This window comes from Varanus komodoensis, unplaced genomic scaffold (assembly GCF_004798865.1).
Source record: "Varanus komodoensis strain SLA01 unplaced genomic scaffold, ASM479886v1 scaffold14_1, whole genome shotgun sequence".
NCBI lineage: Eukaryota > Metazoa > Chordata > Lepidosauria > Squamata > Varanidae > Varanus > Varanus komodoensis.
The window spans coordinates 19,249,957-19,271,954 of record NW_025335438.1 but is presented as its reverse complement, the minus strand read 5'-3'; the positions used below and the strand labels follow the sequence as shown (position 1 = coordinate 19,271,954).

Below are 21,998 nucleotides of genomic sequence, written 5' to 3'. Positions count from 1 at the left end.
GGGGTTTCTTCTTTTCCCCCTGGAAAAGGCTTTCATTCTGTAATTGTCCTATCTCAAACACAGAATATTTCTTTTTACAAGGGGGTGGGGCCAGCACAATTGTTTTCCATTTGTTGTCTCTTTCATTTTTTAAACCACTTTTGGTGTCTGTTTTCAACAGAAAATTTGTTAAAGAGGGGAAGACTATAGTTGCAAGATGTTTTTTGAGTGTTAGCCTTAGCGGCTGTCCATCAGCCAGTGTGCTGAAATTGGCGTGAGTCATGCAGTTCCGATGGCTGAAGTACCACCTCCGTGTCACACACTTATGTGGTGATTTTCCTACCATGTGGCCAGGTCTTCATAATATATTGTTATCCTAGGCATGAGGGAGAAGGGAGAATCTCCTTGGCATTTGCTTTGTCCTTCTAATGACCTAAATACTTGCCTAGGGAGACTGGATTTGTAACAATTCATGCTACATCATTTTTGTTCCTGGTCCTTGAACTACACAGATTTTTTTCACCATTCTCCTTCTATTCTAACCTTGTAGCTGCCATGAAATTGTCATTTTTAAAGTGCTGGCACTGCCTGGTTGTGCTTCTGTAGCTCTGTCCTTGTTGCAGTAAAACAGCAAGCATCAGATTCTGAGAGGTAGAAATGAATTTTGGATTGTGATCTAAAACCTCAGCTCTATTGGATCAAGAACACAATACTGGAAGAGTGTAGGGTGGTAGTGTTGGTTTTATTTGTTGAAACTTTATGATTTGCATGGGGTATACATTGTCAAGACCCTAATGGTGATCTTTTTCTTTGCTCAGATAATCTGGAATTCCATAGGCTTGGACTCTGTTGTTAATATCTCCAGCTGATTCCAATTCTATCTTTAAATTGTATTAACCATATTTTTCCGTGTATAAGTTGATACTTTTTCTTAAAAATATTTACCTAACAATGGATGGGCGTCTTATACGTTGGGAGCTGAGGGGAGAACCGCGGTTGTGAAACTGCTGATACCTTATCTCTGCAAACTAGCCTCACGAGCAAAACTTCTGCTTGCAGAGATAAGCTAATAGATTTCTTCCAATCATGAGTCTTATGTAACTGATGTCAGCTGATGCTGTGAAGAGCATGCAGCGAGTGCCCAGATGTGACAGGGAGCAGTAATGTCAGAGCATTCTGAGCCCATAAAAATGGGTTCTAAACTCATGGTATGGCATCTTAAACAAGAGGATGGTGAAGTCCTTCAAGAAATGTGGAATCAGCTATGCCATGGACGGAACTGAGGATGATCTCATATATATAGACAATGACTCAGCAGACAGCAGTGATGCAACAGAAGTTGAAGAAACTGAAATGTTTGAAACTAAAAGTGATGAAGAAGAAATCAGTGATGAAATAGAGGCTCAATAAAGTGATTTGCTCAGAGCTAAGTGTGAAGCATAGTATCATAGTACTGGTATGTAAACGTTGCCTAATCGCTAAATAAAAATGTCTTTTATTTAGTGTTTAAAATACTGATTTCTGATTTTGGGGTAAGAAAAGTGAGGGGAATCCTATACATGGGGGCATCTTATAGACTGAAAAAATATGGTATATCATGTTTTTTCCAAGATGCAATATTGTGCATCATACTGGCTCCCAGGTGATTATTCCATCCAGGCAAAGACCAGTCTAGACTTGTCTAGTTTCATATTGTATCACATATCTTTTAGACCATGCTCTGAATGTTGTGTGTACACATATCTAGGATAGGCTTAGTTAGTTTTCAGGACAATTTTATTAGTTTGCAAGAAAGTATGACTGCCACTACTTCTCTCCCTAAAGTAACCAAATAGAGTTTTGACACATATATTTTTAATTTTAAAAAAATATGTGAAATATTTTATCTCTTCCAGTGTTAACCTGAGTAGTGAAACATGTTGATTAACCATCAAAACTGAATGAACATATGCCTACTTGCCTTGCTTCCCCTATAATTATCCTTCTGAAAAGAAAACTAGTACATCACTTACTGAGTGAAAGTGTACAAAGATCTAGAACTGTTTTAAAGCAAAAAGTCTAATGCTGCAAGAACTACTTAAAGCGATTGTATGACATGTCTTGCTTCCTCCTGTCATCTGTGGTTTGAGTTTGTGTGCTGTCCAACTCTGATATCTCTGATTTCCAGTATTAAAATAATTGCAGTAGTATTTTCTGTCCTTGGTGAATACAGTTGCCTAACATAAAAGCATAAGCTTTTAATTTAACCATTTCATTATAATGTGATATATTTTTCAGTATAATCTTTAAGAGATTGGGAATGGCACCAATCTAATTGTTGATGGAGATAAGCATTTAGGCCATAGGTGAAGTTTAAACTGCTGAAAGCAAGAAATCTCTGGCTATTGCCATTGACTTCAGATTCACCTCTCTTTTTAAAAATAGAATTATATTTTCAGGTAAAGTTTTCAACTTTGCAGCATGAAAATTTTACTCTTTAATTCCCTTTATGAACATATTACTTTATTCTACTTGCTTCATTAATAGATTTTCCTTGTAGCATTTTTATTATGCCTTCCTTAGTTGAATTTCTTTCTCACTTTCTTGTATCACTCTCCTACACTTCAGCCAACAGCCTTTCCCCTTATCTTCTATTTGGCTGCTTGTCATAAGGTATATAAATAATAGGAAATAAATGAAGAAGTTTTGGTATTTTCTGGAGATATCATGCCTTTGCTTGGACAGTCCTCATCTGGGGAGGATCTTGACTCATCTGGCTACAGGATGCCATGGCTCACAAACATTAGGCAAAAACAGAATCTCAGAAAGGATACATGGTGGCAGTGAATGAAGAGTCAGGCCTCTCAAGGGTGAGCAAGGGAAATCTTTCCCTAAAAATCAAGCACTAAAAGCTGTTTGAGCTGCAGTGAAATGGGAAAGCTGCAGTGGGAACAAAAATGAAGCATACTGCCTGAAAACAATGTGGTAGAGAGGCTGGGAGAAAGAGGACAGTATTAAATATGGAAAATTTATATGTGTCCCCTGAAAAGCAAAGTTCAGAAGAAACTGAGCTTACCCAACAGGAAAAATGCCTGCAGTTTCTTCTGCTTCTAATCATGTTTGTATGCAGCCTAAAGGATCAGGCCTTCAGAGAGCTGGAAATGGTGGACCAAAGATTATGGAGGATGAGGTGAGTATCTGAGATGGGAAAGCTTGTTATGTAAAATTCCCACTCTTGAATAAGGCAGTCAGAGTTTGGGTCAGGTCCATTCTCTTGGCCCAAGCTGGGTCTCAATGGCTCTCAAAGGAAAATATCATTTCCTTGGGAAATGTCGAGATGGCACTCAACATGTAAACAACCCACATGTTCACGAGCAGTAAAACTAGAGTCCTTGATTGCTACTTGTCTACAAGATTTACAACTCAATAGATAAGCTCTTTAGCTGAGGTCTTTGAAATGCAGATGTTAATCCTCTAGTGGTGTCTCTCCCGGAGCCCACGTGGGACTAGCTTTCTCAGTCACGCCTTTTTTCTCTCTGATGTAACAAGCTCTGCTTTTGCTCATATCTTCTTAGAATTCTGCGATTGGTCGCTAGAGAAAAGTCAACCATGCCCCCTGCATCTCCTGTGTCGTGTTCAGGAAGTTCAGCGTCAGTGGGAGGAGGGGCAGCCTGCTCTGACTCTTCCTGAGTAAAACTCGCAATGTCTTTTCCCTCGAGGCTCTCTTGTTTTGATGTGGGCTCGGGTGTTTGCTCAATGGGCAGGGAGTCAAGGGGAGGTGTGGCTATCTGCTCAGCCACCCCCAAGCTAGGTTTCGGGGTTGGCTTTTGGATACAGGTCCCAAGTGCAAGACCTCCTCGTGAGGTGCTGTCTCTGTCGGGGCTTCAGGAATGACAAGAAAGGAGGTAATTGTCAGTGGAAGACTTCTGACCCAACCTGAAGGGTTCTAGTGTGTTATCTCTTGCAAGGGATCATGGGGTGAAATTTCTTATTCCCTTGTCTTCAAAATTTCCAGTCAGCTTGCATCTCTAATTTTAAACTGGAAATTAATATATTTTAGCAAGATTTTGTTTTGTTTTACAAAATGGGGAATTTTGTAATTAATAGCAGAGAGTTCTTTGAGTTTGCAGTGGTTTATGGACATGTTTACAGAAGAGAATTTGAAGTGCTTTGAAACAAATGAGATGGCTTAATGTAAGACTCTTGCCCCAGTTTGCATTCCTCTCAAGACCCTCTTGTTTAATATAAAATAGGGAGCTAGAGTGCGCCAACATGATGAGATCACTGACATCTGGTTGGATGAGACTGAGTGAATAAATTCCTTACAGGTTAGCCCTCTTGAGATTTCTGTGTTGCAGCCGGCAAGACCTGGGGTGGTAGTGGAGGTATAGAATCACAGTGGTGTGTCATGATTCTGTCTCTTTGTCTATTTGCAGTGTTCCAGTTTTGAGGATATGTATCTGAAAGTATGTGTTCAGGACAGAACAGACATCATGTTGGTGCAGTGTATGCCCTGTTGCTTTTTTCCAAAGCTAGTTGAGGTGGTCTTGGGGTTACTACTAATTTCTGTGGTTTGTTCTGCTTGGGAACCTCAATATTCATGGTGTGGTCACCTTGTCTGGAGAGACTGAGAACCTCATGGCCTCAAAATTAATCAGGGGCCTGTCCCAAGCAGTATCTGCTCCCACTTAATTAGGAGGACATACTTTATATCTGATTTATATATAGGGTGGGATGATAGTCATTTGGGGGTGGAGGATCATTCCATAGTATTATTGCAATGGTGAACTTTAGACTTGCTGGGACTCAGAGCAATGGAGTGATTAAGATCTTCTTCACCAGGAGACTGATGGATCTGGAAGGCTTTTGAGTGGATCTTGGCGATCTTTCTGTCACTTTGGAAGATAATTTTGTCAAAGTTCTGGTTGATCTCTGCAATTCCTAGGTAGATGACCTAATCACAGCTTAGTGTCCTCCAGCCTAGAAGAGAACCAAATGAACCTCCTAGTTTTCCAGGGCACTGTAGGTGATGGAACATTGGGACATTGACTGGAACAGCACTGGTGAAAAACTGTAAGTCTGAGTGAACACAGAAAAAATCTCATTTGAATGAGAGAACAGAAATTATAGTACGTTCTGACCCACAAGAAGACAGGGTAGAAATCTCAATAGCCCAATGTGACCCACATGTGTGGCAATTTTCACGTAAAATGTATTATATCCATGACAAATGGGATGCCAAAAAGTTGGCTGTAACTTTTTGTTCTACTTGTCCAGGTTTAATACTTTTTCCCATTTGTTTAGCCCAAGAATGTGAACATTGTCCTTGCAGATATGGAGCCTGCCATTTGTGTGCTGGATTCTTTCCTTGCCTGACTTGCAAAAACCAGCGGGTGTGGGACTGATGTATTGTTTAAGGGCATGGTAAACACTTTAAATCAAGCAAGCTGTGATTCTATCTTTTCCAAAGGAAGTAGTGGTTAGATTTTGTTGTTGTTCTTTTTAATTTTTGTTTAAAAATAACTTTCCCTGAACCTCACTGCCCTAGATAATTTGCAGCCAGTCTTCCATAGAATAGAACATGTGTAGCAGCTCCATGGATTTCTGGATGTGTTAAACTATCTAGATCCATTTCTGTCTATCTTTAGGCTTGGGTATGGGGAAGAGCTACTTTGGTGAATGATCAGCACTGGGAACTGAGCAGGATAGTATGCCCCTATAACTTTTGCTGGACCTTTCAGTGCCTTTCAATACCATAAATCACGGTATTTTTTGAAGGCGCATGTCTGAGGTGGGACTGGAAGGCAATGCTCTGTGGTAGCTCTGGTCTGAGTGGTAATCTCAGAAGGTGGTGCTGGAGGATTCCTGTCTGATGCTGTGGCCATCCTTCAAGGTTCTGTCTTATTGCTCAGCTATATAACATAAATATGAAACCACTGGGAAAGATTGTCCGGATTGTTCAGATTTGGTATGCTGATGGCACCTAACTTCCTCTCTTCTTTTCCATCTAAATCCATGGAAGCTACTCTGATTCTAAATCTGCCTAATATCAGTAACAGACTGGGCAAACAAATAGAAGGTTAATGCAGACAAGACAGAGGTGCTTTTGGTCAGTCAAAAAGGTAAATCAGGAAATTGGGGTTCAACTTGTGCTTGGAAGCTTACACTTCTTCTGAAGACTTGGGTTTACAGTTTGGCTGTAATCCTGGACTTGGTCCTGACCCTGGAAGTCCAGGTCTTGGCAGTGGCCAGGAGTGCATTTGTGGAACTGAGCCTCGTGGACAAACTGCACCTGTTCCTAATGATTTCTTTAAATCTCCTAATAACTCTTTCTAACTGCTTTATACAGATGATGAAACAGCCCCCATCTTGGACAATATCGCTTCCTTCATCTACTGGATCTATTAAGTTTTTTGTTATAACTTGAACCTTTCTCTAAGGATATGCTTCAGAACCAACTTTTTGGTAACCTATGGTTTGGAATCAGCCCTATATAACTTCATTTCTAAACTGTGATGTCACATGGCCTGTATTTTATGAGAGGTCTGATATATCTTTAGTTATTTTCAACTAAGCTAGTGTACATAGTGGTTAGAGCAATGGACTGGGATTCAGGACATGTATTACCACTGCTCCATGAAGCTCAGTGGATGACTTTGGGCCAGTCACCAACTCTCAGCCTATCCTATCTCACAGGGTTTTAGTGTGGATAAAAATAAAAAAATAAAAAGAGGGTGATGTAAGCTGCCTTTGGTTCCTTAAAGGAAAAAAGCTTGGAAAGGAATATAATAAATAGTTACTTTTACTAATATTAATATAATTTCTACACCATCCCACAAAGAAATGATTCTTTATTTTATTTAAGAGTGCTTTGTCCTCCAGTTTTTCTAGCTGCTTTAAAGCAAGCAATTTGAAATCAGGTTGGACTATCACCCCTTTGCTTAACTGGGTGACAGACATGCTTAGTTGTACATGTTTTCCACTTATGCACCCTCAGCAACCAGTTTTTTTGAGTAAAGAAACAAGTGACGTGCTTCTTTTGGGGCATATCCTGCTCCTGATAGGGAATGTTAAACTTGCAAAGCAATCCTTGGAGAATCATTTCTCTATATCACCAAGATAAGTTTTTGGAAGCATAATACTTCCTAAATTCTGTCCCTAATGTACACTGTTGGAAACTTGAAGTAACCACAAGCACCTCGTGTTAAATTCATTAATTTGTCACCTTCTGTGGAAAATATGGAATGCATTTAATCTAATCTTTAAGCAATTACATTTCTGAAATCACAGTATGAAGATTACTTGAAAGAAAAATGTTCTTAAATAGAATTTCTAATATAAGAATTTGTATCTCTTTAAGAACAGCTTGAACCTAGTATGTATTATTCTATCCACCTAGCCCAGACTTTCTTTATTGCTGTAATTAATATGTGAACTTCATGGTTTTTCTGTTGGTGCTATTAACGACCATAAAAGTGCTACCATATACACCTGCATTATTAAACCACAGATTAATTTTGGTTCACATACAGTTGCAGCAAAGTAGATTTTATGGGCTGAAAAATACTCTAAAGTCACCTTAAACAAACAGATATTTGACTAAAGTTGTGAGATACCATATTCTCAATGGTATTCCATTGAACTATTGCACAATGGAGATACGCAAAAACATTTACAGATGTAGTCCACTGAAGGAAAGTGCTTTTCCACAGCTGGGGGGTGGGAGACATACTTTCTGCAGCTTCTGCTTCCCTGGCCAAGGAGTGGGGAAGGCCTGCTCTCCTCCTTGCTTTAATGTTCTTTGTGGGAGACAACAACAGTGTGCAGCCTCCTACTGGCATTTTTGCCACTGGTCACTGGATTGGGGGCAGAGTGTGCCTGCTTTCTATTTTGCAAACCAGGAAATTGCATTCCGTCTGGCCATGAGGTGAGAAGCTAGCTCACTACTGTCAGCAAATGTACCCTTCCTGCCATATGTGAAAGTGTGTGCTTGTTCTCCGGACACATATTCATTGAAGTGTTGTTAAATTTGGCAATAACGTGTGTTTTCCAAACAGGTGAAACACAAATAACTGACATACAGGTAATCTTGAAATGATGAAGAATCTATCAAACATAAGCCAGAAGTAGAACATACGTTATTGTACCAGCTGATAAATTGTTGTGAACCACTCAGAGAGGTTTGAAAACACAGTAGTAATAATATAATTGTTATTCTGGGGGAAAGTAACTTAGTAAAGCAATTGTAATTCAAACACAAGCATTCAAAACACTTATGATCTTCGGAACCTTTAGAATATTGTGGGGTTTTTAGCATTGTTCTTTGGGAAGTTGGCTTTGCTGCTTAAACCAGGCACCACGTATTCCTCCTACTGCAGGATGGGTTGTTGTGAGAGGTCAAAAAGATGGACCTAGGTAAATCAGCTTGGCATAGAACTTTAGAAAACAAGAAGTGTTTGAAAGTGGTTTGTTCTAAGAAGAGACTCAATATCAAGCTTGTCCCAAGTCACAGTAAAAAGAAGAGAAAGCACAGTCTACCAATTTATAATATGCTGTATACTTTGCAGGTGGTCCTTGTCTCTCCCCTTTTTTATTTTCTGATCTTTATCAATACGAAGGAATGTGGCATTAGTCTAGGTTCTTCAAAAGCCCTTGTCCAATCCTAGAAGAAAAAACTACCAAAATAGGATTCCCAGCTGATATTCTTGCCACTGAATAACCAGGAGAACAATATAAAGTGGTCAGGTTCTATCCCAATTCTGTTTAAAAAATATATTCAATTGTACACAGCCACATACAGGAGTAAAAGCATGAAGCCTAATATGTCCATTTTAAAATGAGGCTGTTGCCTGTGGAAAGGAATAGGCCTAAGTGACTAGACTATATTTCATCTAGGCAAAAGTAACAGTAGATTAGGACCTGAACCACAATATTCTGCACCCTGTTACAACCGGTTCTCTCTGGGGTTGTGCAATTGTGAGTAGGATTCTAGGATCTGTCTGTCTCCTGAAGACATTGGTTGGAATTCTTGCAAGACTATGGTAGCTAAGTGTTCAAAGATTACTGTGGTAAAGATTGAGATGTGAGGTCAGCATCCATGGTTGAAACTGATCCAAGAAAGGGCACACTAATTGCACAAAAGTCTGAGTTTTCATATACTAAAAACAAATACTTTGATGCTGTATCTATCATGGCTGAAATTCATAGGTTGCAGAAGAAATTCTCAAGTAATGAATATTGCAGTTTCTGCCTGAAAACAAAAGTCAAAGATCACTTTGCTTGCTAGAGCCATTAATAAAACAAGAGAGTATTTTTGACAAATGTGTTCTCTTGTCCAGCATAATGGTTTCTTACGTCAGCAAAACTGTGAAACCTTTACAATGTACTCCATTTCTCTTTTAATACCCCGAGGGTACATCTTTGTAATCAAGACAGGGAAATTACTGCAGGACTGTTTTCTTGCATATTTAATTATTTTCATATCCTGCTTGCCTTGAGGCCATTTATAAATATGCAGCTTAAATTGGTATGGTGATAACAAGTCTTGCTTTGCATATGTGAACCCAAGCTGCTGAGCCATCCCCTTTGCTACTGCTTCTAGCCTAACTTTTAATGGCAGTATGCATATGGATGCCATTATCAGGAAGCACATAAGGGCTGCTGCATAGGCAAGGAAGCTACTAACATTACAACCACTCTTGTAAGCTTAGAGAGTTGTTACTTGTGTGTTCATTAATTTTTAAAAATAACCTTCATTACATATTTAATGGAGTATGTAAGGTTAGGGAGTTGCCTCTTATAAGATAAGGACATATGTACCTCGCAATTCCTCTCTCACAATATTGTTTCATGTGTTCATAAGTGATCTGGAACTATGCTATAATTCTGACTGTAAACATTTTTTCCCTCTGAGATCAGAAGTCAAAATAATACTTCTTTGCTGGTTGGATATTTTATATATTAGTTAAAATTTAGGAGGTAGAAAAAAGGCATTCACAACTGAATATGTTGCCTAAGGTGGTGGTTACATGTTGCCATATGATAAGACAGCCTCTGCTATAGACATGTAAAACTATACCACTTAATTCTGACATTTCACACATTCAAAGTCTTTACAATTTTATATTTATATAATAACTGCCACTTTCTTTTCTGTCACTTGTCAAAATGGGACAAGATTTTCAGTAATTTGTGATTTGCAATGGGATAATCGTATATATTGTTTATAATTTTGTTCATTAAAACAGTTCCTCCAAAGTTTAAAGCCATTGCTCAACAGAAATGTAAAACAAGTAACAAAGCTGCAAAAAGCCCACAGTGCACATCTGGCTTGTGGAGAAGTAATTTCATGAAGAGAGCATAGGCTTAGCATGCAGTTGAAACTGAATTTTATGTTTTTAAATACATCTCATGAAAATGTGTGCCTCAGGTCAGCTTTAAGAATTTAGCTGCTGATTATTTAAAGACTAAAGTACAAGTTTAGAAAAGTGGATGCAGAACCAGGTTCATAGTGAGTCAGATCCTTGTACTGCCAGAGGATCTCTAGCTAGATACTCACCTTAATCCACATTGTTACTTCCCTGACAAAACCCTTTTTGGTTTCAGCAGCAAAACCAGTGCTATAACAGTAAGGCAGGCTTGCAAGGGAGTCCTAGCTGAAGAAGCATCTTAGCTTAAGTAACAAGTTTTCAAGGGAAATAGCTAAGTAGACCATTTAATTGGCTTGGTGGCTCCAGCAGGGCAGATAGTGCAGTTAACATTCTCCACTTTATGATCACAGAAACCCCATCTATCTAACTAAACAAGACCAATAAATAAACAAGCAAAGTTAGGAAGACAAATAACCAGCAGAGATGTGGGACTGAGTTCCATTCCTGAAAATGTCTTTAAGCCGAATTTGTATGTTAAGTTGGGTCATGTATATATTGGTTGTATTTATGTATTTACCATGAATAAGCCAAATGTTTGCCTCAGTATACATACATACATAACATTTCTATGCTTATAAAACAAATTAAGAAACACTTACTATACATCAAACATCTTAAATACAATATGGTATAGTAGGACCCCCTTCCATGGGTTTAACTTTTCCAGATTTTATTATTCGCAAATTTGCCATCAATAATTAAATGGAAATTTTCTGGAGTTTGGTGACCTACTGAAAATCATTGTCACCATAGAGAGAGGAAACAAAAGGGGAGAGGAGCACTCTAAAGCATGCTTTCTTGCCCTGCCCATCCGGAGAAGGAAATCTCTCTGGCACTTCTTTGTGCAAAGAGGAGACACTGGTGAGTTGGGAGACGGGCTAGAGATATTAATAGTTTTCTCACTTCCATGGGGGTCCTGTGCCCCTAACCTCTGCAAATTTGGAGGGCCAACTGTGGTTAAGTGGAACTACAGCAATAGGAACTATTGCAGAGTATCACACGTGAAACTCTCTGCCTGCTGGGCCGAAGTTGTAGATGTCCAACAGGCAATGAGCTCCTGGCTATTGGATATAAAGTTTGTTTCTCTGTAGCCAAGATAGCTGACCTGAGGAGGCAGAGGGGTTTGTGGATGATAAAGTATCTCAAAAATAATGGGATTGATATAAAGGAAGTAGAATAGGTAGAAAAGACTGGACATTTCCAGAATGTTTGAGGGTTACTCAAAACCAGAACTATAAAACTTACCTAGAATGTATACTGTTGAACAGAAAAGGTACTACTTAGTCCAAGATGATGCCATAGTGCTTAGTGGGGAACTTGGTATAGATGTATAAAATTGTTCATGATGTAGAGAAAGGAGAAAAAAAACCTAGCCCTCTCTCCTGATACTAGAACCTGGGGACTATCCCATGAAACTGAGTGATTGAAGATTCAGGATGGACAAAAATGGTACTTTGTCATAGTTCATAGTTACAGAATTGACTTCCAGAAGATGAGGTGATGGCTGCCAACTGGGACAACTTTACAAAAAGGTGTTAGCCAAATTCATGGAGTTATTGGTGGCTATTATTTATGATGGGCATATGCTACCTCTAGTATCAGAGGCAGGGTGCTTATATACACCTGTTGTTGGAAAACAGCAGGAGAGAGAGTGGCTCTTGTGTTCTGCTGTGGATTTCCCCTGGGTGCACGGTTGGCCAGTGTGGGAAGTTGGCTGCTGTCTTTGATGCACTAGACCAGGGCTCTTCTCATGATCATCTTACCTTTATGATAGGCTTTACGCAACAGGACAATTCCTCCCTACAATGAAATTGATGGTGTTTAACTCTCCCTTTAACTCAGAAGTAGCTGTCACAAATACATCCCAATTGCAAAAAGGATATCCGCACAATCTCAGGAATGTTTATTGAATGCTAAGTTTTAATTTCTACTACTGCTAGGCAAGCTTGCACAGGATTATAGCCTAAATCTTCCTTGTGTCCACTTGTATAAACAATACAGCAGCTGAAAAGCAAAACTCTAACTGTGATGTCTTGTTTTAATTTTTTGTTTAACAGATGGACAGTTTTACTAATCTGTCTTTAATTTGGCTGGATTATAACATTTTTCAGTGAAGGAGAATGCAAATGTTGCAGCTTTTAAATATATTCAGAAATCTGATAACCAACTCTGAAACCTTAGGCTAGAATTGTGATGTAGGGAGAGTATCCATGGAAATGAAAATATGAAACTGTATGCCATCAAATACTAAATATATAGGGGGAATCTGTCTTTATGTTTTATGAATTCTTTGACTATGTATTCCAAGGCCAGATACACATTTGTATGTTGCTCATACCAATTAGAGAGCACTTTTTAAAATTAAGAGATGTGTTCCATGATTGTAGTCACAAACAAAAACATCATTATTCAACTATTATATGGCCACATCTAACACAATAATCCATTCTCTCCCTTTCTCCTGCTCCCTCTCTGTTTGAACAAATGAAAATTCAAGAATGGAATTATTTGTGATTTGTTGTTCATGTTCTAGTTCCTTTAAAATAATCAATAAATTGCTTTCAGCAGGGTGCACACACACACGTGCAAGCATGCACACTACAAAGCAAAGATACATACCAAACTGGAAAATAGTAACACAAACAGAAATGGTCAGCTAGTATGAGCAAATTCAGTCACATCAGTGATCCTTACTAAAATCTACATGGCGGCATACTGTTGAATCTCTATGAAACCTGTGAGCTGTCCAGAGATGAAAAGTGATTGGACAGGCTAGAAATATCCCAAATAAATAAATAAAACCTGTCAAGCCTTTACATAAGGTCATACCATTATGCTTAGGTTGGTATAAAATTGTTCCATGGAAGAATTTCCTCTGGACCCAACTCAGTAGTTTTCAAATTGGAGTCACAAATTCTTGAAGCTTTATAAAGAGTTTACTGTACCACCCAGTGAGGCAGTCTGCAACTTTTTGAATGTTGAAGACTATGAACACCGTACACATGGCAGGAGCAGTGTGGAGGCTAAGGTGCTCCTCCCACCATGCAAAACAGGATGACCAGTTTTGACCATTTGGTGGGGCACCTTGGAGCATGAGGAGAGGAGGTTGAAGCATGGTTCTTTCTGTTCCAGCAGCAAGGGCTTCGGTTTGGTGCTCTGATTTCCAAGCCCCTAGTTCACCCAGCTTTGAGGTCAGAACTGGAATTTTGCATTATTTTTGAACAGAACTTGAATAAACACTAGCAGCCATATGATTAGGCCCTTAGTCTAGTAAACTTTACAATTCCTGTCTTGATCAGAGACTGTTACACAACAGACACATTTCAGTTCATCACCTGGAGTTCATATACATGAGTTATCTGTTTCTTCTGCAAGTATAAGAAATATATAGCTACTCTGGTGAACCTTTAGCATGCTTGAAAATCCTCCCAAGAAGAAGATAAAATAATTCTAAATGTACTGGAATCCAAATCTAAAACTTGGGTCAATTCATATAGACATTAGTGAAGTATAAATTGCTAGATGCTACATGTGTGAAAGAATCAATCTTAGGGGAAGAGAGTACTGTGTTCAGTAGTTCAATTATCAGAATGGAGTGATTGAAATCAAGGGAATTTATATTGCTGATTTAAATCACATTTCCCATTGAAACTTTTTTAATCATTTTTTGAACAAGGATGAAATCTCACCACTGATCCATATTAATTTATAGCTAAGTAGAATATTATTATTGGTATGAAAATGTAAGAAAATGCTCCTTGGACTTTTTTGTCTTCTCTTATTTCCAGAGCTACTTCTTTCTGCTTCATTCTGCCTTGGTCAAGCTTTTCCCCCACAAATAACAAAATGCTCACAACTGACAGGTTAAATCCAAGTCTGATAGCTACTGAGCTAAAAAAAATCCAATATACGTTTTTAGAAATCCATTTTTGAGAATTTTCAAAGCATTGATTTTGTACACATTCTGCTCTACTGTATTTGACCTGACTGGCATGAGCAAATAAGCACAGGTTCCTTGTGAATGCTTGGGAGAGAGTAAGTGTGCTGGTTCCCACTCGTTTCTGTCTTCCAGAATGCCTTGTAAGCTGGTTCTTATTGTTACATTCAAACCCTGGGTGGTTTTGGACCATCATAGAAGTAAAATAAACCAAGGTGTCTTATTTCCTTCTCTGCCCATGCTAGTTGCAAGCTTCCTAATTAGCATAATTACCCTTGCTGGACATGGATTGTTACGATGTTCCAGCATGGTGAGGTGGCTGGCTGAGGTACCCTAGAACAGGTCAAGAGTTTTCAGGGTGTTCTGTAAGCCACTTTGGTCACCCACCCTTGCTGCATTTGGGGAGTTGAAAAATGGAAATTACTATGTTTGATTGGTAACTTTATTTTAAGTCTTTGTCTGTTTAGTACATTTATGAAGAGATTTGATTATAGATATGTTGAATTTATAGATATATTTAGCATTTCATTTGTGATTTAAACAATCTCTGATTTAAATAAAGAGATGATTTCTTAATTTTTAATCATTGTTGCTGGGGTATTTGTTGTTTTGTTTTTCACCCTGTCAGTATAAATATGAGAAGTTTACTGTTAAGACAGTATATGACAATCTAATACGTTCATGTAATGAAAAATCCCTCTCTGTTCACACCCTGATTTTCATATTAGTTGCTATCCAATGTGGTCAAGAGGGCCATTCTTGGTATACTTTCAACTGATGATACTTTCATGAATGTGGAAATTTATTTTTCTTTCTGGAATTTCTGCTCAAAGTTCTGTTTCATCACTTGTTCAGACAGTTTTTAAAGTATGTGTTCCCTCTGCTGCTGTCAAAAAGTGTTTTGATCTTTTGAACTACATTAAAATTTGATTCAAGGTATGTGCATGGGGGAGGATATACTGACACAATCTCAGGAGCTGAGGACACATTTGTATGCATGAAAACTCTACGTAGTGGTTGAAAGAAAAGCAAGCCTGCTTCTTGTCTTGGTACTGAAACTTTTCCAGCTTGTTGCTGGTGGTCATGAGAATTTTTAAAGTATCCACATAAACCCTGGTGTTCCTTTAAGAAAGGTGGATCTCAAGTGTAGCGTGAGTCAAAGCAAGCTGAAATTGTCATATGACCCTGATTCCAGCCTTGAAGATGACTGGAAGCATTTGAATGATTGTATTAATTGGCAGATCTTCTTTGTGACCCTTTTCCCTGTGGGTGGAAACCCTTTTCTTCTCCCTTTATTGAACTTTCTAGTATTGTGTGTGTGTGTGTGTGTGTGTGTGTGTGTGTTTGGTATGAATTGGGATGTTGTGGTGGCCAGCTTTGAAACAAAGCTTATAGAACCGTGTTTAATGCTGTTTCAAGATAAATGTCCTAGATGAAATGAAATGAGGAACAATGGAAAATTGGAGATGTCCACATTTAATCTAGGGTTCTGGGGAATTATTGAAGCTTTGAATGCTAGGAGTTGACTCTTGGTTCTGATCAATTTTAATCACTTTGCATTATCAGTTTCCAAATGGCACTCCAAAGTGCAAAACACTGTACAAATACAGAACTGCTGTATAAAAACCAGGATTAAAGACAATAATAAGATACATTAAAATATCACAAAAGCAATAAAAGTGTGAGTGTTTATGAGCCTGGGGAAATTTGAGTAAAGAGTCACTTATTTTGGTGGTTTCTGTTTCCCAAACTGCACACACAAGAGCATTCCAGAGCAGGTGCAATTAAGGAGAAGTCCTGCTTACATGCACTGTTGGTCATTGTCTGAGCAGTGAGACCTACTTGAAAGATCTCAAGGGCTACATTTCTATATATAGCTGGGCCTCTTGGTCCTGAGTTGTTTAGAATTTTGAGCATTCACCTTCCTTTCAAAAATCCTGTTCTTACATTGAAAGCCACTCGTTGGAAAGAGGTTCAGTTATGTTATTTTCTAGTAAAATGACTTATTTTAAAGGGATAATGTTGACTTTGTCAATAGCTGCTTTTTTACTTGAGCTAGGAGTGGACAAATCGGCAATTTTCAAGACTGACAAGATTTCTCGGACTCCATTTTGAATCTTGTACCTTTTTACTCCCATGTTCAAGTGCAATCTTTTTAGTTCAAACATAAAACATTGACTTTTTGTGTGGTAGAAGTAAACACTTTTTGAAAATGTGCACCCAAATACACATAGCTTCCCCCCACCAAATTAAAGCATGAAAATATGTAATTTTTTCAAAGTGTGCATTTTTAAACACAAGTAGAAATTCAGAAACATGTGATCTTTTCCCACCAAAATGTTTCATATTCTGAGTTACAATTAGGGCTAATTTGAGTAAAAAGAACCAAAAATGAAATACATATTTTTGTCTGAATAGATATTATCTATTATCTATTACAAATTACAAATTTGTTTAAGTCCCAATTGTAGAGGTTTTGAATGCAAAACATTAGTTTAAATAATTATGGGGAAAAGGATGGCTGTAATAAACTTGAGATTCTAAATGTACTGATTTTTGGTCAGCAATCCTTTCTTGTAATGCAAGCATTACAGGGACTCTAAAGTGATTGGTATATAACAGTGTATACATTCTGTTTGGTATATAACAGAATTCAGACAGCATCTATCAGAGAACTAGATTATATGTGGGTGTTTGCATTATTATAACCTGTCCATGTCTAGCTGCAATACCTCAGCATTCTGATGTGGAAATGATAAAATGTCCAAGAGGCCTTTGAAGAGATTGTGTTGGCAGAGAGGGATTCTGTAAAATGATCAGTTTATATCCAGATTATCTTTTGAGATGTGGATTAGCGCCTCTTGTAAGTGTTGTAAAGCACTTTGTGAGACATGCTGATAAACCCTTGTTGGAAGATAGGGAAACTTGATCTATTCATTCTGACTAGTTAATACCTTTTTAATAAACCTTTTAATATTGAGTATAAAAGTTGATGTGGGTAAAAATGAAAGAGTTTTTTTCCTGTAAAGTTTCCATGAATGCTAACCTGGAGATGAGGTTCCTAACTTTATGAATTTAAATACTGTCCTTTTGTTATTGATAAAATATTTTGGGTGGTTTAAAAAAGTTTCAGAAATTTTATCATTTCTTACCTAGGAAGCTTCTAATAGTTCAAGGTTTTGCTTTTGGCACATGAAACCCTGAAGAACTTCGGACTGAGTAATGTAATATGTTGAACAGGTCTGTGCAGTTGTTAAGATAACTGGAGGAGACCTTGTTTTCTGTACCACAACCTTCAGGCAACAATCTGGCAGCAACCTGGAAGTGGGGCCTTCTATCTGATGGCACCCACCTTATGGAATGCCCTCCTGGTATTTGGGAGGTAACAACTGTGGGACATTTTTAGGTGCTCATTGAATACCCATCCCTTTACTTAAGATTTCCCAGAAAGATTGTGCTGCACAGTTAGTCTTAATATTATGCTTTTAGCTTGGGTTTTAAACACTCTAACGTATGGTTTTTTGTTATGTCACATGACAATCCATTTATCTGAATGATTTACCCTATAACTTTATGGGGGAAAGATTACATTAAAATGTTAAATAAATAATAAAATAGTGTAGATTGTGCTGGTTACACCCAGCTGAAATGACATGATAGCAAATCTTTAGATTTAAGAGGAACCTTCTTTCACATTCAAGGGAAAAATGAACTTTATTATGCTTGATTACAATTAACTTGGTATGGTTCAACTACAGCTAAGTAATCATGTTCCACAGACAAAGATGAGTTATTGTTCATGTCCAGTCAGTGGTCCAATCTAATATATAGTTTGCAGTGAATTGCTGATCACCTTGCATTTGTGCATGAGACTACTGATAATTATAGTTTTCCATTCAGTTGTTGACTGGTTTGCCATTGTACAATAGTATAACTCATTCTCATTCTGTACCACTGGCTTAATTGCATTGCATCTTCTGGAAAAGAAGTTTCCTTTCCTTCTTTTGTTGTTGTTTCAGAGCAACAGTAACTACTCAAAACCTTGTTGCTATATTTGGTCACTTAGTTTATGGCAATTAAAAATGTAGAATTTTTTTTCCTCCTGTATGAATAGTTAAAGTAATATATAGCCTATTTTAAAAGCAGTTCATTTCTTCTCTGAATACTTAACAATTTGATACATTTCTTCATGATTATCTCTGTGAAGGCAGAGGAAAGCAAAACTGGGAAGCTTCAAAGTCAGATGTCAAAATAAAAAAACATATTTAAGAGAAAAGTTAGAGTACAAATGCACTCATGCTTCCAAAGCATAGCAATGTTATATTAAGGCACCAGGATGAACCTGCAGTAAAGACATTACATACTACATACAGTATACCCCTGTGAAGTCACGGTTCAGCATTCACGGCTTCAGTCCTTCACAGAATTTTTCTCTGAGCAAGTCCAAACTGATCTTGTGAGTAAGCCAGCGCCTTGCCATGTGGAAGCTTACAAGGAGAATGTTTTCTTCAAGTTTGGACTTGCTCAGAGAAAATGACCTCTGCGCATGTGCGACCCTGCCCCAGCCGTGCCCGCCCCCCAGCCCAGCCCGGCCCAGCCCACACCTCCCACCCACACCGCCTTGGTGGTCGCTGCTTATTGCCGGTACCAAATTCATGGTTTTTCACAATTTGTGGGTGCTTTAGGAATGTAACCCCCACAAATTTCGGGGGACTACTGTACTCTCTAACCAGTTTCTGTGGATCTGTACATTCCATTGGTTTTTCAGTCCCAGTTCTTTCCCTCTGCAACAGTTGTGAAAAATTTGTTGTCCTCCAGATGTTATTGGAGGCCACGTTGGTTTGGCTTCATGGGAACTTGAGTCCCAAGAACATTTGGAAGGCCTTAGAGTCCCCACTGCTGGTTGACAGACTAAGGCAGCACTGAAATGGGATCAGTGCAAGAGTTATCAAAAGACATTTGAGTATACATGCTAAGCCTTTGATTCTGGGAAACAGGTTTTGGTGACAGCTACCTTACCTTGTGTTTATTTCATACTGATGATTCTTTTACAGGTATGTACATGATAGTTCTGGCCCTGTCAAATGCTGACTGCACCCTTGTTTACAGGTGACCTGAAGCTTCTTCATTATCAGTATATAAAGGTGTGAAGGCTTTCTGAGGCACATTGTTTTGATCTACCACCTCAGTTTTTGCAAAGTTGACTTAGTTTATGGCTAATCATTTCTAATATGGAAACTGAGTTCATTACCAAAGATTGCACATTGTTACTGGCTAAACACTTTTTCTGCAACAGTGTGTGTAAGCCCAATCTAGTAAAATACTTCCAGTAAGCTTATGGGTCTGTGAAAGCAGCAATATTTCTTAAAGCATTTTTACCTTAAAGTGAATAAAGATGACTCTGTCATCTTTTTTGCACCAGGTTAAGTTGAAGCTTTTGCCCCCCTAACTTTTAAGGACTTACTTGGTCATCAGGTATTTCTGAGTCACTTTTATTACTCTTTGTATGCTCTGTTTTATCATCTGTTTAGCTGTTTTATTTTTTTCTGTTTTTTTCTGATTTTTATTGTGTTTTTATTTGTTTTTATGGCTTATGGAAACCTCCAAGAGTTCTTCAGTAGTGGGGCAATATAGAAATAAAAAGAAATTCATCGATCAATAAAACATTATCTGCCCTGGAATTACAAGTTTAGAATGAAAAAGGCACAACACAAAAGGAAAAGAAGTTGGGGAGAGAAGAGGAAGGGAAAGCAAACGCAGACATCAGTCCTTAACGTTAAATAGTAGCTCATATAATGCTCAGCTGGAATAGGAACAGTTCAGGAGAGCAGATGAAGAGCCAAATGGACAGGCAATTAATTCGCTCTGGCCAAAGCCTGATGGAATGGGTGCTGCTTGGTGGAGAAAGGAACCTAATGTAATGGTTGGTGGAAAAACAGCTTCCATTCCATATATAGTTTGTATTTGGGATAGGTGGACAGGACTATAAGGAAGCCTGGCTGTAAATATAAGAATTCCATTGCTTTATTGACAATTGTAGCAATGATCTATGGTGGGAATAGGTATGTACTCATAAAAGCCACACCAGGACCCTGGAAGCTACAGAGTTCATTTATGATGGAGTTTCAGAGAAACAGAAGGTAGGAGGAGAGGAATAATGAGAGAGATTCAGTATGGTTTGGTTTAGTAAGAAGAAAAAATATGTGGATTATTTGACCTTGGTTACTACAGATAAAAGATCAGCAAGCAAAGTTTAGCACAGGGCACTTTCGATGGTTTGCATGGTAAGTCGGTGGAAAAGGTTAATCAGCAGAACACCTGATTTCCATTTCCAGAACTTGCTGTCATCCTGTGTCTTCTGGCCTCTGTATAGGTTTTAGAACTAGACCAGCTGAGTCTGGCTGTTTCTCCAGAATTGTGAGAGGGGAGATAAGCATCTGGGAAGTCTGTATTCCTTTGTGCAGAAGGACAAGACTGCTGAGTGTGAAGGCCTGATGACCGGTGTCCTGCTCACTTAGCCCTGCAACTTACTGCTGTGTGATTCCTCTTTAGCAACTAAAGGCAAGTGAATACTGTTAGGAGCACGTGAAGTTGTGTAGTACCCACTCCAAAAGGAGACATGAGAGGATTTTATAAGCCACCTACTTAACAGATGCCTCTTAATGCTCAGCATTAGTGCCAGCCAGTTTAAGAGATACTCTGGGCAAAACACACTGATCCTGTTGCTGAAAGATGAAGCAGCTGAGAATTTTGTTCTTCAGTTATTTCCCTTGTTATAGCTAGGTAATGTCGTCTCATGTTTTCTGTATTTAGATTCTTAGAAATAAATGCATTCAATAGCCACGTGCCTGTGACATATTTGAAATGTTTTAGTAGCCCCCTTTTTATCTCTTCTACATATGTCTTCCTCTTCTGTTTACTGATTTCCTTGTTACTATGACTGAGTGTGCTACATAAATGTAGAGTAGAAATTCATACACAAAGCTGGCAAAAGATAGACAAATTTTATATGCACATGTGTATTTTCTGTTTAAATATTTGGCAGGCACTATTGGGGGACCCATAATAAAACACATATAGTGCAAACCTGGGCATGTCTACATAGCAGTAAGTGATGGGACATAAATTCAAATAATTTTGCATGCACCCCTGCCTGGAAGCAAGTTTGACCAAATACAGGGACATTTACCTTTGAGTAAGTATGCATAAGATCACATGGTGAAACAATTGACATCAGTGTTATTAAAATGTGTTTGGAGCCCTTACTGCATGCAAGGAAAATATTTGTGTTGTCATGTATCTTAAATATAAACAGTGTTTCTTCACCAATTGCTCTTGCTTAGAATCTTAGAGAAGGTAAAGAGATGACTGTGTCCTGCACAGTTTGGAGGCAATGACCCTTTCTTGGGTAGCCACATGACGCACGTTGAGTCAGTACCTCTTTAGGATGGCTGTTATGCAGCAGGCTCGGCATGGCGTTCAGCATGGCGACGGTTCGGCATGGTTCGGCATGGCGACGGCAGCAGCAGCAGTGGCCGCAGCGCAGCGCAGCGTGGCACAGCAGGTGTTCCAGGGAGGGAGTGGAGGGAAATATAAATCCTTAGGGATACCATTACACAATAAAACACAAATATGAAGGGAGGAATGTTCGTTACTGCCCTCAGGTCATTGTG

General features: G+C 38.6%; 1 protein-coding gene across 1 annotated transcript in view; it reads left to right on the top strand.

Annotated features, from left to right (window-relative positions):
* The first annotated feature begins 1,128 nt into the window (after positions 1-1,128).
* The window catches only part of SNTG1 (syntrophin gamma 1), a 247,526-nt gene continuing 226,656 nt past the window's right edge, over positions 1,129-21,998 (top strand). Inside the window, exon 1 of the mRNA XM_044424428.1 lies at positions 1,129-1,435. The gene's annotated coding sequence lies outside the window, so the exon portion shown is untranslated. The remainder of the gene's footprint in view (positions 1,436-21,998) is intronic.